The following is a 14,198-nucleotide window of genomic DNA, read 5'->3' on the forward strand; positions in this document are numbered from 1 at the left end:
TAATAATGGTTACTTTCTATTTTCTTCTAGGAAACCATCAGGTGTCTCCTGGGTCCATAACAGAATCTTCCTGCTCTTCCTGGGCTATAGCCCCTACGTGGGGAAGCTGAGGCATTTCTACTCCTCAGATCAGGTAAAATAAATCCTAGCTTCAAGAGAAGAGGAGCTTGATTTTGTTTGGATCTGAATTCTCCATAACGGAGAATTGTAATAATCACATGTTGAATATATTTGCTGCTATTTTCATTTCCCTTGTATAGAATAATCCAGCCAGGGAGAGTTTGGGGGAAGAAACTGGAAATGTATAGAACTGCTAGGAAGAGATGCTCCAGCCCCTCGTTAGAATTTGAGACCAGCTCAGCTGATTAGTGGATAGACATGATCCCTCCCTCTGATGGAATTCATGTTAATTTTGAAAATCTAAAACCAAAGACTCATTACCCCCAAGAGGATGTGTTCTAAGTCAGGGTGCAGAAGAGGCCAATGGATGTGCCCGGCATATCCCTCCCACAGCCCATGGGTGTATAGTAGAATCAGAAGTTGCCAGGATAAATTTCTCCCCAAGCAATCTCTTTTCCTAGTTTTTCCATGAAGAAACCTGACACCGATCTGAAAATACTAATTTCTAATTACCAGCGTCTTCATTTGCAAGTCCTGTTCGTTTTTCCTTCTCCTGCTCCCAGCCCACCTGCTCTTACCCCTGGTACATTTCAGCGAGGGGAAGAGAATCCAGGAGGGGAGACTGTGAACTTAGCCACAAAATAAGTCAAGGGAGAAATGAAGTACTAATTAAGAAAGCCGGGGTGTTATGCAAATGCTCCTGCACCAAAGGCAGCCTAATGAATGTGCCCGGAGTGGCTGGGCGTCTTTGCCGCGCCGACAGCTGGCTCCCAGGAAGGTCAGGCGCAGGCGGGCGCGAGGGAGCATAATCCTTCAGATTGGCAGCTCTGCCCCCTGGTCACCGTTTGATTATCTCCCAAATTGCTGTATTTCACAGAGATAATGATTTTTTATGGTCACAGATTTGAAGACAACTGCTGTATCCTCAGGGTTGTCGTTCTGCAAGGAGCCGTGGCTGCTTCCTTCAGAGGACAGAGAGGGGAGAGAGAGTTTCTTCTCCTTTTCTCTCCCTTGCAACTTCCTGGAATGTTTTCTTATCATCATGGAAGCAATATCTATTATTAAGGGAACCACCCCAGTTCTGTTTAGTCCCAACCCTTTTCCTGTTCCTTATCCAGTGCTTGGGTCTGGAAGTCTCTTACTCTGCTCTTCCAAGTGTTCCAGAACTTTCTCATACTCAGGAGAAGGATGCTGTTCTCTCTGCAAACCTCATATTGTCTGTACGTAAAATGAGAAGAGGAAGGTTCACCTGGTGCCTCTTACGGATCATGTGTATGAGTGTAAGAGTGAATGTGGATGTGTGTGTGGGGGGGTAATTCATCTGCACCATTACTTGGGGCCCATCTGGGAGCTCAGGACAGAGCAGGTCACCTCTGCTGAACCCAAGTGGAGCTTGCCCAAGGTGGGGAATGAGGCTGTGAGTTCTTTTTTAAAAATGTTCATTGAAATGCAGTTGATTTACAATGCTGTGTAAGTTTCAGATGTACATCAAAGTGATTCAATTATATATATATATATATGTATGTAAGTATACATATATATATTCTTTTTTAGATTGTTTTCCATTATAGGTCATTACAAGATATTGAGTATAGTATGCTGTGCTATACAGTAGGTCCTTGTTGGTCGACCAATATCATTTGAGTTCTTTTAAAAATCCTTCAAGGTGGAAACTTTTTGGGCTGGGGTTCCCAAGTAGGATTTTCATTTAATCCTGATGTAAAAGCAATCAGGAAAAAAAAATGTTTAACCATATGACTACTCCCCTTGAAGACTGGTTTATTTAACATTAGTTAAATGATTACTTGTAAGCTCAGGACTAACAAGAGCATACTTATTTTTCTTTAAGAGAGTGACCACCGAAGTTGCGAAGTTCCAGTATGAACTTGATTGTCTATTGATACTGGGACGTGACTGAACCCAATTTCTGCAAGGATGCTCTTCTGACCTGGTAAGGGAACATCAGGGTTTTACCACTGGAAGTGCTGCAACTTGGAAACCATCATGTTTCAGTTCAGCCTTAATTATTTCAACATTGCTGACATTTTAATATTTATGAAGAAAAGGATTGCCTGGAATTCATATTTTAAATCAATTCTCTCATCTTAATTGAAGGAAAGGTAAACAGTTGTAAATGAAACCCACTTGGCTTGAGGTCTTGCTGATGTGAACCTAGAAAACACAAATTCAAAGGTGGCTTGATTTTATCGTGTTTCCTATCAAATATTAATTTCCTAATATTTTTTACTATTTCTATTGTATTTAGTTAATATGCATTTATTTTATTTTAAAGTATGAAAGTTATTTATATGTGGGGGTCTATGTGTTGATCGACAGAGCTGTCTTCAGAATTTAAAAAAGGGAATATACTATCATTTATCTTCCCATATCTGCAACTAAAAAAAATGCAAAACTGAGTGCATCAGCAGGTCTAGCCATTTTTTTTTTTTTAACCTGAAAGGCCTGTCTCTACTCCCAGGTAAGTTTACACTGAGAAATATGTCACCAGTCTCACTAGAGAGATAAGATGCTTCCTTGGCATTTTGGTGCACATTCATATTATGAGTAACAAAGCCTGATTTTTTTTTTAGACATTATAATCGACCCTCTGTATTCTCAGAGGATTGATTTCAGGATCCTTGCAGATACCAAAATCCATGGATACCTTTTACAAAACGTTGTAGTACAGTTGGCCCTCGGTGTACATGGGTTCCAGATCCGTGGTTGGTTGAATCCAACCACGGAACCTGCGACGGAACCTGGACGGAACCTGCGTATAGTGAGGGCTGCCTATAAATTATTTTTCAACAGTTTCAATGATTCTTACCAGGTATTTCTCTAGAAGTAAAGGAAAAAAAAAATTAGCATGGTTAGGAGGGCAAGGTGAAGGGATTGGGATTGCTGTTCTAGATGGGCTCTTGAGCAGCTGGTATTGAGCTGAGACTTGGAAAGCCATGTGCATATCAAGGAGAAGAGTGTCCAGACAGAAGAAACAGGGGAGGTCATGCATGGCTTGTTTGAGAAATAGCAAGGAGAGCATTGTGTCTGGAATGGAGTATATACAAGGGAAAGGGTGGGAGACGAGAATTGGACATGGCTTGGAACCAGGTCATAGATGTTTTATAGATGATGGGGGAGCGTGGATTCTGTTCTAAGTGTAATGGACAGCTTTAAACAGCCTTCTGCAGATGGATGTTGAGGATTTCCACTGTTCACAATGATGAAAACACTGAAGTGGACATCCTTGCGTATAAACCTTTGTATGTGTACATTCATTCATCCATTAAATAAATGTTATTGAGGGCCACTCTGTGCCGCTGCTGTGCTAGGCACTGGGGATCCAGTTGTGAAGAGAGCAGACATAGTCTTTCCAACACAGAGCTCATAGTATATGAGGTATATGAGCTCCTATATTTATCTTCAGTGTATATTTTAATTCTTTTTAAGGGACCAGTCTTAGAAATAAAATTACTCCATCAAAATGGATGCTCGGGCTTCCCTGGTGGCACAGTGGTTGGGAGTCCGCCTGCCGATGCAGGGGACACGGGTTCGTGCCCCGGTCCGGGAGGATCCCACATGCCGCGGAGCAGCTGGGCCCGTGAGCCATGGCCGCTGAGCCTGAGCGTCTGGAGCCTGTGCTCCGCAATGGGAGAGGCTGCAACAATGAGAGGCCCGCGTACCAACCCCTCCAAAAAAAAGGATGCTTATTTCAAATCATACATACATGGATTATATATTTAAAAGTAAATATCCATGCTGTTCCCAAGAAGAGTTGTACCACTGCATATACAGCCATATAGTGTCATTTCTAAATATTTAAAATATGCAAATGTTATAATGTTATAAGGACTAACTTTCCATGTTGATCACCGTGGAAATATTAAGTGTATCTGCAGCATAAATTTCTGAGTGGAATTGCTGGGTCACATGGTATGTTCATTTAGAACTTTGGGATAGTGCCAAACTTAGGTCCACAGAAGTTGTACTAAGCAGTGTATGCAAGTGTTGTTTCACATAAACTACCTGCCTCCTTGATAGGTGCAAAATGGTATCTGCAGTTTCAATTTGTATTTCCCTGATTACGAATGAGTTTGAGCATAGTTTAATATGTTTTGGAGCCATTTATTTGTATTTCTATTGTTGGTGAGTTTTCTGTTAATGCATTTTGCCCATTTTTTTTTGTTGGTATATTTATTATTTATTTATATAAGCTCCTTGTGTTTTAAAGAAGTATTTGTTACACATATGTTCCCCAGTTAGTAATCTTTTTTGTTTTGGTTTTACTTATGGAAGTTTTTGCCACACACAGATTTTTTTTTTTATATATAGAATTGAATTATTTTATCTTTTTTTTTTTTTTTTGGCGGTACGCGGGCCTCTCACTGTTGTGGCCTCTCCCATTGCGGAGCACAGGCTCCAGATGCGCAGGCTCAGCAGCCATGGCTCACGGGCCCAGCCGCTCCGCGACCTGTGGGATCTTCCTGGACAGGGGCACGAACCCGTGTCCGCTGCATCGGCAGGTGGACTCTCAACCACTGCGCCACCCTATTTTATCTTTTCTTTTAGGGGTTTAATGTTTTATCTTCTAGGGGAAGGTTTAAATGAGTTGTAAATTCTATAAATTCATAAGATTCTGGTTTGAGTTTATAATTATGTCTGCCTTTCTCTCTTCTTTTGAATTTAAGTTGTTTGAGGGCAGAATTTGTGTGGATTAACCTGTATAAGTGGCTTTATATGAACGAATCCATTTAATCCCCATAATATCCCAAAGAACTTGGTATAATTATTATTGTCATTTTACGAGGAGTAACCTGAGGCTCAGAGAGGTTGAGTCACTTGCTTAGTATCACGCAGCTACCAAGTTAAGGTGTCAGGATTCCAGATCATGTATTAGGATGCGTGGGAGGCATAGTCAGTGAAACTTAATGGATTTTTTCTGTAGAACAGAATCAACTGTTGCAATCTGTGACCATAGGATACCAAGTGTCACCATAATCACCCTCTCCCAGAACCCGACTCCCCACCAACATAGATGAACCCATCCTGAGACAGCTGTGCAAAAAGTATATTTTTCCAAAATCATATGTAAAAGAGTCTAAAGCTGAACTTATTGAACAATGTTTCTCTTTCTCATATAGAGACATTTAAAAATGGGAATTCCTTCCCTGCCCCTCCTTATACCAAGAGAGGTTTACATACCAAGATTTCTAGACTTATCTGTGGGGTTGAGCTTAAGCCATCAGCCAAGCAGAAACCTAATGATGACCTAGAACTGGACAGCAGTGGATTTAGGCATGGGCAACACCTAGAGGTATCCGTCATGTAAGTGTTTAAGCTCTAATGTGCTACCCATTTGGAATTGCACAACACCTGGGTGCTGCATTTGATTTGCAGCATCTGTATGGGCAGGGAAACTTACAAGGAGTCTTCAAAGAGACAACATGCTGGAATTGCCCTCTTGAATGGGGTTTCTGGTTAACAAATTGATCAACTGGACAATGTCATTCCATCCGAATACCCATACTAAACAAAACTAAAAAGGCTACCTTTGCACATTTTCAGGCAATAAATATATCTTAGAAGTTTGTCTTTGTGGCAACCTCTGGGTTCCTATTGAAGGAACATCATTAATCACTTCATTCAATGTTGGTAATGTGTATCAATTTTTCACCCCAGAAGCATTTTTCATTATTTTTAAGTGAGTAATGCTAACTATAAGCATTAAAATAAAATCACTTTGCCTCCTTTTAACTCTAGACTTGACTTTTCTGTATCTAAGTATCCAGTCTCCTATGCACAGCACCACTGATAAAAATGTAGGAAATTGACCCCAGTTTATTCAATGTATGTTTAGTGTGAACCTGCTACTTGCCAGGAAATCTGAACCCCTGAATTCCAGGACTCAGAGAGCTTTGGCAGGGCATCATGCAGAACTATTATAGCTTATTATCATTATGACATGTTAGGAAGATATAGAAGAGCAACTGAAAAGTGTAAGGTAGATATTGGAATTATGCTTAATATAATCATGCTGGAGACTTAAAATGTAGAGTTGCACTGAAGATTGATCTTTCACATAGAAATACAATTTTATTATTCTAAGTGCTTATGATGAGTCAGCTGATATGCTTTTAAAAATAGCTTTATTGAGAAATGATTCACATGCATACAATTCATCCATGTAAAGTATAAAATTCAGTGGATTTTAGTGTATTCACAGATATGTGCAACCATTACCATTGAATTTTAGAGCATTTTAACACTCTCAAAGTAAATCTCATACACTTTTAGCTCTCACGCCCTATTCTCCCAACCACCTCCTCCTAGCTGTAGGCAACTACTACCTACTTTCTGTCAACATAGCTTTCCCCATTCTGGACATTTCATATGAGTGGAATATATTTGTTATCTTTTGTGACTAGCTTCTTTCACTTACCCTTGTGTTTTCAAGGTTCATCCATGTTGTAGCATGTATCAGTACTTCCTTTCTTTTATACGGCCAAGTAATATTCCACTGTATGGATATACCATAATTGTTTCTCTTTTCATCAGTAATTGACACCTGGGTTGTTTCCACCTTTGGGGTATTGTGAATAAGGGAGCTATAAACATTTGTGTTTAAGTTTCTGTGTGGACATATGTCTTAATTTCTCTTACATATATATCCAGGAGTAGAATTCTGAATCATATGGTGACTCTGTGTTTAATCTTTGAGGAACTGCCAGACTTTTACAAACTTGCTTCACCATTTTATATTGTCTCCAGCAGTGTATGAGGATTCCAACTTTTCTATATCCTCACAAATAGTTGATATTAGTTGTTAGTAATTTTGATTATACCAAATTAGTGGCCATGAAGTGGCACGTCTTTATAGTTTTAGTTTGTTATTCCCTGATGGCTAATGATTTCCAGCATCATTTTGGGTGCTTAGTGGCCATTTGTATATCTTCCTTGGAGAAATGTCTATTCATATCCTTTGCGTACTTTGTAAATGGGTTGCCTTTTTACTATTGAGTTGTAAGGGTTCTTTATGTATTATGGATAAAAGTACCTTATCACATATATGACTTGCAAATATTTTCTTCCATTCTGTGGATTGTTTTTTCACTTTCTTTATGGTATCCTTTGAAAAATGAAAGTTTTTAATTTTGATGAAGTCAAATTTACCTATTATTTTTCTTTTGATGCTTGTGCTTTTGGTGTCATGTCTAAGAATATTTTGCCCAAACCAAGGTCATGAAGGTTTACCCCTCTATTTTTTTTCTAAGGGTATGTAGTTTTAACTCTTAAGTCTTTGATATATTTTGAATTTGTTTTTAAATATGGTATGAGGTAAGGCTCCAAATTAATTCTTCTGCATGGGGCTACCCAGTTGTCCCAGCACCATTTGTTGAAAGGCTACTGTGTCCCCATTGCATCATCTTGGAAATTTTGTCTAAAAACAGTTGACCATAGATGTTTGGATTTATTTATAGACTTTCAGTTCCATTCCATTGATCTGAATGTCTGTCCTTGTTCTGGTACCACACTGTCTTGATTACAGTTGCTTTGTAGTGAGTTTTGAAATAAGGAAATATGAACCCTCCTACTTTGTTCTTTCTCAAGATTGCTTTAGCTACTCTGGGTCCCTTACAAATTCAGATGAATAGTAAAATCAGCTTGTCAATTTATATGTAGAAATCAGATGGGATTCTGATAGGGATTTTGTTGAGACTGCAGATCAGCCAGGGAATATTACCATTTTAACAATGTTAAGTCTTCTGATTCATGAGCAATGTATGTGGGATCTACATGTCAGGTCTGCTTCTACTCAGAGTCTTTGCATTTTTTTCTTTTGATGCTCGGCCCTGAATGTTCCCTGACCTTCAGATGTTTCCTCAAATGCACCTTCTCAGTGAGGCCCTCTAGGCCAACACTTTATCCCTCACATGCACCTCTTTTCTACATTATCTTATTTCTTAACAATTATCATTATTTATTATATTTTATATTTTTCTAAGCCCTAAGAATACAACAATGAACAAAATGAACAAAAATCCTTGCTGTCGTGGGGTTTACATTCTAGCAGGAATACAGATAATTTTAAAAAAGAAAAATATGTAAAATGTGCAGAATGATAATAATACATCCTGTGTGAAAACTAAAGTTGAGAGAAAGAAAAACCATGCTGGGATTGCAATGATGAATAAATACAGTCTTAGACAAGGTGGCCAGAGGCCAAGGACAAGCCAGGGAGGCAGGTGGGTATCTAGGGAAAGAGTATATGGCAGAGGGAACTGTATGTGCAAAGGCCTAGAGGTGGGAACAGACTTGGACTTTCAGAGAGCAGTTGGGAAACCAGAGTGGCTACAGCACAGTCAGACTGAACTAGGGAAGTGGTAAGAGGTAAGGGGTGAGCCAGCCATTTAGGGCCTTGTAGGTCATTTTGAATAGAATTCAATGTTCAAGGAGATTAGGGATTTTGTCTAAAGGGACATACTCTGTATGCGGATTGTGCTCCCAAGTGTTTATGATAAGAATAAAGGAGGAGAAAGCAGAAGTGAAGTAATAACATTGTCTGATCTCTAACACCATAGCAGTGTTTTATAAACTATCTGGATATTTTAATTAACTGCATGATTGCCTCAGCTATCAACTGTGCCGAAATGGATACTAGTTATCTCATTTATTAACATAGAATATTTTAACATGCTAGCTTCCTTCCTCCTTCTTTGGGCCTGGAGTACTTTAGTTGGTTTACCTCTCAGGTCTGCTGTAAAACCCACTGTTGGTATGTTTAGTGAAGAATACTTCAGATATCTTTGGGCCATAATAATATAATTTAATGCTAGCAATTTTGATCACTGGGTTGTGCGTGGAGAACTCAATGAGAGAGGCACGTTTTTTGAGTATAGTAGATAGATAGATAGATAGATAGATAGATAGATAGATAGATAGATAGAATCACTAATAGAAGCATGTGCATTTTTGATTGATTAGTATCCCTGTTTAGCCTGAAGTTCCTCTGATCTGGTGATTAGTGTTTGTTTTGAATAATTCCATGGCACTTTTTACAAATTTAAATGTCCCTAGGACAAGGACAATTCAAACAATTGTGTATAAACAGTAAAGAATGGCAGGGCCTGTGGCTAAACTGGAGAATATATGCCCTGCCTACAGGCAATCAAATTCAAATTTAAAAAGAATTCAACTCCGTCTAAACAAAAATTGTCAGCTCTTGATTACTACACAAGGCTGGCACTCTGCTAAAATCATTATGTGAATTACCTCATTAAGTCCTCCTAATAAATTATATGAGGCTGGTGCCCCCATTACCCCCATTTTCCTGCTGTGAAAACTAAGATTCAGCAAAGATAAGTAGGTAACTATGAAGATGTAGAGTCAGAATGTAGAGACAAGCACTCTGGTTTCATAATCTATGTTCTTAATCACTGTAATAGGCAAACTATAACTGGCAGATAATCAACCAGTTATTTCCCCCCCCCCATGGATTATGAAGAAGGTAGGATTTGGAAATATGTACAGGAACATTATCCTATAGATATAAATGCAAGCCACATATGTAATTTAAAATTTTCTTGTAGCCTCATTTAAAAGAATAAAAAAACCATGAAATTAATCTCAATAATATGTATTTTTAATCCAATGTATTCAAAATATTACTATAATATATAATCAATGTAAAAAGTATTGATGAGTTAGTTTGTATTCTTTCTAATATGAAGTCTTGGGAATTGGTGTCTGTTTTACACAGCTCAAATAAGAGTAGCCACATTCCCAGGGCTCTGTAGCTATAGTGGGATTATGGCTACCATAGTGGATAGTAAAGATTCAGATGATTGGCTACATTTTTCACATTTAATTTTTCCTTCTAGATGATTTAATTAATCATCTAGAGCTGTAATTTAATTAAACTCCATTTTCTTAGAGGTAAAGTGGGAACTCCACCAGTATAATAATTACAGGGGAGGAGGTGCCAGCAGGTGCTGTCTTCTGATCTCATTAATAAGTTTGTATGAACTCTCAGCACAAAGAGTTTGAGATCCTGTAAATTTATGGCCTAAGTTATATGGGGTTTACACATTTGTACTGATGTTACCTAAACTATCCCTTCCTATAACATTCTTTTTATGAACCAGTTCAGTGGATGGAATATTTATATGCTTTTACTATGAAGATAGCATTATAAAGTAACTATGCTAGTGCAGAGAGTGCAGAGAGGATCTGAATGCATTTTAACTGCCAAGCGAGTTACAAGTATGAAGCACAAAGACCCTGCTGGACACTGTCCAGAAGGGCTCAGGACCTCCATCCTACGGGACCCACTGTGAGCCAAGCTTAGTGCCCTAATGGAGTGAAGCTTTGGCTCCTGGTCATGTCGAGAATTACCTCAATACAGTTTTATTTGTGTCTCAAGATTTTATCTTTAAAAGAAAATAACAATGAGACGTTTGTCTTTTACTGAATGAGATGCTTCCAAGAGAAAGTATTGAAGTACTCAGAGGTGTGTATGAGTTTACCAGGTGACTGAAGTTTAGGAGAGAGAAACAGAGAAGGGAGAAAGTAGGAGGAAATGGAGAAAAACTCAATTTATATGGATAGCTTTGTTTTTCCACTAGCAAATATTATATATCATCTCACCACCTTTAAGATGGTTTCCTGTGAATAACTTTAATATTTCTTTTATTCTTTGGTAATTATGATAATGTAAACTTTAATAATTTATTCTTTTTATTTAAACTCATGCTAGATCCAGAAACCCCTCCATCTACTGGTTGCTCTAACTCTTATAAATCATCTTGAATTGGCATAAGTTAATTGAAGTCTCATGGGAAAAGCCTATTATATGAAAGTAATGGAGTCCAGTACCTTCTCTTTCTGATAACCTACCTTTGCAGTCTTCATTTTCATCCTGTGAACTTTTTGTGCTATTCTCCTGTCGCCTTGTACTATAAGTTCTCCCCTCTCATATATTCACATGCTTAACACTTTCCTCCTTCTTCCCTTTGTTTATCTGTTCTTTTACCTCCCTCCCTGCCTTTGAGTGTTCTCATTTACCTTTGGGTTCTTGCTGGACAAAAGCTCTTTATCCTCCAGGCAAGCTTAGCATTTAGTGGTAGTGAGAACAGGCATTGGTCCTTGCCAAGGCATGTTCAACTTTTAAGATACTTAATGGTTTCTGCATTATTTTATACTTAATTGTATTTTTTGCTTCTCCCAGCTCTCATTAGATTGTGCATGTGTGGATGATTCATCTTTGCATCTGCCAGAATTCCTAGACTATATTTCATGCTCCGTTATTGTCTGGTGGATGAATATAGGAATGAATGAATGCACAAATAATGAATGTATGAATTTTACTTGTTTCCAAGGGACCCACCCTGACATATCCCTGGAGATATTGTCCATGGATGCCAGGCCAGCTTTTCAGCCCTCCCATAAAGAAGCCAAGGGGCATCACAGCCCTTTTCAGTTTGGTTGGTTTTAGAACTGCTTTAAAAAGTAATCCACTTTCATTTTTCATGAAATCCAGGGAAATCCTGTATCATTGAAACAATCCAAATGAAAGTAAATCAAATTGAATTTAAAGTATTATTGCAGATATAAACTCACAAAAAAGTTATTTGTCATTTTCCCACAAATTGGTCTAGAACCTAGATAGCATCTTGTATTTTCTGAGAGCTGACATTGACTAAGGTTTCTTTGATCAATGCATATAAGAAAGGAACTAGAAAAACCACACTTGGTGAAGACAAAGGTCTATATGGGCATTGTTTATTTCACAGTAGAACACAGCACAACTGCCAAACAGTGAAGCAGGTAACTAGTAGTTCTACCAACTCATCTTTAGGTAACTCTGCCTTATATATTACATAAAAACATAAATTTGTGTTCTCTCATTAATTACATTTTATCATAACTATGTCATCATGCATATAAGCCTGTAAAATTATTGTATTCCGAAAGTGATTTTTTAAAATTAATTTATTTTTTATTTATTTACTTTTAGCTTCGTTGGGTCTTCATTGCTGCACATAGGTGTTCTCTAGTTGTGGCGAGCAGGGGCTACTCTTCGTTGCAGCGTGCGGGCTTCTCATTGCAGTGGCTTCTCTTGTTGCAGAGCACAGGCTCTAGGTGCGCGGGCTTCAGTAGTTGTGGCACATGGGCTCAGTAGTTGTGGCTCACGGGCTCTAGAGCACAGGCTCAATAGTTGTGGCACATGGGCTTAGTTGCTCCACGGCATGTGGGATCTTTCCAGACTAGGGATCGAACCTGTGTCCCCTGCATTGGCAGGAGGATTCTTAACCACTGCGCCACCGGGGAAGTCCCTCCAAAAGTGATTTAATAGCACATTTCATGCCACTTATAAGCACAGACTCTTAATCATCTCAGTAAAAGAGATGTTAACATTTCCTCTTATTATGGATTTCCTACTCTCTCATAGCAGACTGCCATCTCTTTGACTCCAATGTTCCATGCACCTCAAAATCTATTCATGGAATAGAAGGTAGACTTTGGGAGAAACTGTGGAATGTATAGATTGCTATGGATTTTCCTTAACCCATAATAGACTTTACTTTTTCAATCTCAATTTTAAGTTGTAAATATATAAAATATTCTGCTATTAAAGTACCAAAATTAGTACTTGTCCTTAGAAGATATCGCAAACATAGAGCAATTCAATGTTCTGCAAAATATTAGGCTTTCTTTTTCATGTAAATGCCACAGGCAGCACAGGATTCTGTGCCTGCTCCTACCTCTGTGTATTTCCTGAATAAACATCTAGAGTTTGATAATCTATCACCCGCGTGCAGCTCATCACCTTAAAGGCATGATTAAACTAGGGAATCACAAAAACCATTGGTACAAAACAGGTATATAAGCACAACAAAGGGAAATTTTCTGTCAAAGTAGTGCCACATTAATTTGCCCCTCCATATTTAATCATGCACGATAGGTTTTATTGCTGCTTCTGTAATCTTACTTTTATTAAGACTGCTATCAACCTCAGAATTCAAGGATTTTATTACCTCAGGTGCCTAACAAATAAAGAACAAAACAGGTTTTTGCATAGGAATTTAAAGTCGTAGCTAATGAATTCATTTTTATTTTTACCTTCAAAGTTAGTCTATGTATGTAGAAAATTCTTATGGTGAATATCTTAATTTCTTTACAATGGAAATATAATTAATATTGGTAGGTATGTTCATACTCCTTCTCTTTAAAGAAGGATGCCCCCAAACCCCATTTGGCATAATTTCCTGAGAACTACCTGTGTGAAGACACAAAGACACATGGTACATACACCTGAAATGACAATAATTAGAAAGTTTAAATGACTATAACTGAAGCTAAACAGCAGATACTCAAAACAGAATACTTCTTAATTTTCTCCTGATGTTTATAAATACCTATATATTTAGTGTTTGCCTCTTTTGCTAAGAGTGTAAGTTCCAGAAAGGGAGAGATTTTGTCTTACATATTTATGTATCCTCAGTGTCTAGAACATTGTCTGGCATAGACAGTGTTCAATAAATATTGACTGAATGAATAATATCCAAAGTCACTCTGTAGCTAAGTGTAGAATGAGCAGTGCTAACCCACACATAGTCCCTGTGTACTTGGAATTGCCAGAGATGACCTCAAGAAAGAAGTTATACTTAAAGTTGGGTGGGAAGGATGGGCAGGTAACCTTTCACTTCTCGATTTACTTCTGCCAACAGATTAATACGCTGAAGTCATCAGTCATTACTGGGATGATAAATCCTTGGGCATATCAAAGATTCCTCTTTTATTTATTTATTTTTGCGATACGCGGGCGTCTCACTGTTGTGGCCTCTCCCGTTGCGGAGCACAGGCTCCGGACGCGCAGGCGCAGCGGCCACGGCTCACGGGGCCAGCCGCTCCGCGGCATGTGGGATCTTCCCAGACCGGGGCACGAACCCGTGTCCCCTGCATCGGCAGGCGGACTCTCAACCACTGCGCCACCAGGGAAGCCCCCAAAGATTCCTCTTTTAAAGAGTTTTACGTTTTAACATCTATTTTGATCAGTTCAGGCCAAAACACCATAGTAAACA

The sequence above is a fragment of the Kogia breviceps genome, chromosome 10, assembly GCF_026419965.1.
Source record: "Kogia breviceps isolate mKogBre1 chromosome 10, mKogBre1 haplotype 1, whole genome shotgun sequence".
NCBI lineage: Eukaryota > Metazoa > Chordata > Mammalia > Artiodactyla > Physeteridae > Kogia > Kogia breviceps.